This window comes from Microcebus murinus, chromosome 5 (assembly GCF_040939455.1).
Source record: "Microcebus murinus isolate Inina chromosome 5, M.murinus_Inina_mat1.0, whole genome shotgun sequence".
Classification (NCBI taxonomy): domain Eukaryota; kingdom Metazoa; phylum Chordata; class Mammalia; order Primates; family Cheirogaleidae; genus Microcebus; species Microcebus murinus.
Window position 1 is genome coordinate 2,125,055 of NC_134108.1, and position 4,829 is coordinate 2,129,883.

Consider the following 4,829-nt stretch of genomic DNA (forward strand, 5'->3'; position numbering starts at 1 on the left):
GGCCTATCCCAGAACCTCGTAAAATTGGAACCACCTGACCCGAATTCGCAATCTGCCTGCCCATCGCAGGCTTTGAGGGTGGACGAGGGGCTGAGGGCCAGGAATTAGGACGCCTCTGGAAGCTGAAGACATGAGGACACAGATTCTGCTCAGGAGCCCCAGGAGGAGTGCGGCCCCGCGCACTCGCAATTTCAACACACTGAGACCCTCGGCCGACTTCAGCCTTAGGGAGCTGTAAAAGGATAGATTTGTGTTGTGTACGCTGCTAAATTTATGAAAATGTGTTACAGCATTCCTGAAAACCAGTACAGCTGAGTGACAGGACTGTGGGGTCAGCTTGCATTTCCCCGGTGACTGATAATGCTACTCGCTTTTCCGTGACCTTTCTGCCTGGTCCTGTATCTTCTTTTCTGAAGTGTCTGGTCGGATCTTTGGCCCGTTTTGGGGGGATTGTTTGTCTTTTTATTTTTTTATTTATTTTTATTTTTTTATTTTTTTTGCGACAGAGTCTCACTTTGTTGTCCAGGCTAGAGTGAGTGCCGTGGCGTCAGCCTAGCCCACAGCAACCTCAAACTCCTGGGCTCGAGAGATCCTTCTGCCTCAGCCTCCCGAGTAGCTGGGACTACAGGCATGCACCACCATGCCCGGCTAATTTTTTATATACATATCAGTTGGCCAATTAATTTCTTTCTATTTATAGTAGAGACGGGGTCTCGCTCTTGCTCAGGGTGGTTTTGAACTCCTGACCTTGAGCAATCCGCCCGCCTCGGCCTCCCAGAGAGCTAGGATTACAGGCATGAGCCACTGCGCCCGGCCTGTTTGTCTTTTTATAATTGATTTGTAGAAGTTCTTTATATATCCTCCATATCAATTCTTAGACAGGTATCTGTTTTCTAATTTTTCTAAAAAATAATATTGTAGCGTGCCTAGTTATTCCCTTAATGGTGTGTTTGATGAGAAGTTTTTATTTGGATAAAATCTAATTACTTTTTTCTTTTATTGCTATTTCTTTCTGTGACCTATTTAAGGAACATTTGACTACTCTTAAGTCACAAAGATTTTCTCTTGTGTTTTCTTCTAAAAGTTTTATGGTTTTAGCTATGATTTATGGCAAAATCCTTTTTTTTTTTTTTTTAATTAGGAAGAAGTCAAGGTTTCTTTTCTTCCCAAATAGAGATCCCATTTTTTCAACCCCGCAGAAGCCGTTCTTCCCCTTATTCCAGGCGTTCCCCGCGCTCGGCTCCCTGACCCTGGTCCACACACCAGCCCTCGGGAGGCCTGGGGCTTCTTGAGTTTGTCTCCACCTTCCTTCCTGGGCTCTGGGTTTTTTTTCCCTGTTCCTTGGTTTTGTGCTGCTTGTGGCTTTTGTCAGCCCTGGAGCTAGAGAGATTCGCTGATGCCCGTGGGGCTGTAGTCTTTAGACACAGGTGGTCGGTGTTGGTTACGCTGCTGATTATGACGCTGCTGATTATGACGCTAATGCTCTAACCTCCGTGGAGGAAATGGAAGCTCAGACAGGGGAAGCCACCCGCCCAGGTCACATGGTGGCGAAGTGACGGAGCCAGAGCCTAGACTTTTTGGTCTTTTCACTCCAAGCTGTGTGCTCTTCCTCGAGGGGTAGCCAGACTGAGAGCCCCTTCCCCTTGCGCATGCTCTGGCCACGTTTTGCCTGCTGAGTGATCAGCTCGGATGGTGGCCACTGGCCCCCTGTCCTCCTGACCCTTAGTTTTATTTTGTGAGCGTCCTGTGCCATGTTGCTCTTCCTCTGAACTGGCTCTGCTGAACCTAGCTGAGTTTTCTTTTTTTTATCCTCCTGAAAGTTTCCTCAAGGCTACACAGTGATGTACATTTCTGTCTTCTCTTCGGCCCCTGGATCTGGGATCAGTCTCACATTTAACCTGGTCACTGCGTAACAGAAGTAAGGGTCTGAAAAGGGGCAAAATGTTTTAAGTTTTCTCTTTAAAACCCCTCACCCTTTTTGAGGAATTAAAACCTGCACTCCTTCCGGGACCAGTAATCAGAGGGGCAGGGTACTGTTCTTTGTTTCAAACCACAGGAGAGGGCTTGAGGGAGTTGTCTGGGCAAAGGGCGTGAGGTCATCAAGTGTCTCCACCAAGTGTCTCCAAGTGGAGACACTTGGAGATAAAGTCACCAGGACGACCAACCATAGTGTAAAAGCGATAGCCTAAAGCTGAACACCCCTCTAAAAGCTCTGCATTTCTGCTTATAGGAGGATGATGGCTCTTTAAAATAGGAGTCTGCCATCCTCCTCATTTGCCAGCAAATTAATAAACATCTTTTTCCCTTTCCTCTAACCACTTGTCCTCAATTCTTCGTTGGGCTTCAGGGACAAGTACCAAACTTTTGATAACAGTTGAGCTGCTTGTCTGGGGTGCTGTTTCCTAATGAACAATTGCCTCCTCATTTCTCAAGAGCCTTTAGCTTGATGGTAACCACTAGATCACAACCATTTGTTTTTGTTTTTTTTTTGAGATAGAGTCTCACTGTGTTGTCCAGGCTAGAGTGAGTGCCGTGGCATCAGCCTAGCTCACAGCAACCTCAATCTCCTGGGCTCAAGCTATCCTCCTGCCTCAGCCTCCCAAGTAGCTGGGACTACAGGCATGCGCCACCATGCCCGGCTCATTTTTTCTGTATATATTAATTGGCCAATTAATTTGTTTCTATTTATAGTAGAGACGGGGTCTCACTCTTGCTCAGGCTGGTTTCGAACTCCTGACCTAGAGCAATCCGCCTGCCTCGGCCTCCCAGAGTGCTAGGATTACAGGCGTGAGTCACCGTGCCCGGCCCAACACAACCATTAACATAAGCATGAACAAGTCTATGATTTACCCAATTACTGATTTCTCAATTTTTGAAAATAATTTTTGGACAGATGGTTCATTAAAATGTAGTAGAAAATACCAAAAGTGTTACAGACACAAATGAAATATATGAATAATGCTTAGATTTGGTGTTTTTCAAAAAGACTACGTCCTCCCAAATTGGGAAAAAGGTAGGCTTTTGTTCCTAAGCAAAAGGGAACGGGAAGATTTTTTAAATATGCTTATGTTGATTAAGATGTAGATTAGTCCATCTATTTCAAATTTTATATACGTTATTAAAAAGTGATTGTTGTAGATCTTTGCTATTACTTTGGAATATTAATTGCAGTCTTTAAATTTTATGTCAGTACATCTATTAGTCTGTTCCTTTGAAATTTATTCTATTTTTTATGCATAAAATATTATTCCCCAGCCAACCTCAGATAAGTACTCATCTGTATTTTCTTCTTGTTATTATGATTTCATATTTTTACAGCCAAGACGTTAATTATCCCTAACTAGTTTTGTGTATTTGGGAAGTGAGACTTTAAACTAATTTTTCCCCTGAAAGATCAGTTTCCCCTACAATAGTCATTAAATAGTGTATCACTTTGTAATTGGTGTTCACCATTTCTCTGTCATAGTTTAAGACCATGTATATTTACTTTAGTTACTAGCTGAATTATTCTCTTCCACTGATTTATGTGCATATATTTGTATTAACACCACCTGCTTTCTTTAGTGGATATTGTATCTGATATAGCAGGTATTCTTGTTTTTATTATTTTTGTCATTTTTATGTTTAATTTAAAACTTTTGCTTATTTCCTTAAGTTATAAATAATAATTAGATTTTGATTATGGTCATAATGAAATTAAAATTAATTTTAGTTTGTTTAAAATTTTCAGTTATCCTAGCCAGGAACATGCCATATTGCTTAATTTATTTAGGTCAACAAGTCAATTCTTTAATACTCCCAAATCTGCTTTCATAAGAGTAGGACAAAATGGAAAATATGTTTGAGTTGGGAAGATCTTTCAGGACACCTTTAAAATCACCCACGGAAGCAAAGCTCGGTTTTCCTATTTGTAAGATTAAACCTTGCAATAAAAATATTTTATTATTGTTACAACAAAGGATAAAAATGCTCACAGTCATTTCCCTTTGCAAGCCCACATTTGGGGATCTGCCCTAGGCACACAGATGTTAATTGAAGCAAAAATGTTCACCCATGGGAAATGGTTTCATAAATTAAGGTGTGTCAACATAATGGAGTCCTGCATAGAAATTTAAAGTGACTTTGAAGACTGTAATAATGCTGAAAAATAGTTTTAATATGCTACGTTTTAAGAGATGGAAAACAATTTTTAAGATGCTATGGTTGCGAGATGGTTGTGCTCCCCGCGGGCACCGCTTCCCCCGCCTCCTGCTGTTCAGCTCTTGCTCGAGGTGCACCGCTAAACTCACCGCTCATGTCCCCTGCTCACTGCAGGTGTCCCCCTACCTCGGGGTGCTCCAGCGAAGGTCCTGCCCCCACCTGTGTCCTGGGCCCACCTTCCCTGACCATCCCCGGGACAAACTGCCCAGTGCTTGCATCTTACTAGAACGGAGCCTGGGCAGGGATTTTTGTCCACTTCGTTCAGATTTTTATACCCAGACCCTGTGTCAGGGAACCTGGGCATGCGCACAAGCCTGGAGTGAAAGGCGTACGAGAGGGCCTGTGGACCTTGTCTCGTTACCTTTGTTTCCTTGGCTGTATTGGCTCGTGCATGGCTGAGGAGCAGCGCCGGCCACCTGTCCTCGCCGGCCACCGAGGGCATCTCGCGGGGCGGTGCACGGTGGGTGGGGGCCACCTGGCAGTTCAGAGAGGAGGCGGATGACCCCGCTGTTGGGACCGGGACCTTCTCCTTTCCTGTCTCCCTCCGCTCGCTGGGGAGACCGCAGGACTCTGCTCCCCGGTCCAGTGTTGTGCTTGCACTCACGCGCCCCAGGGAGGGCCGGGTGCCC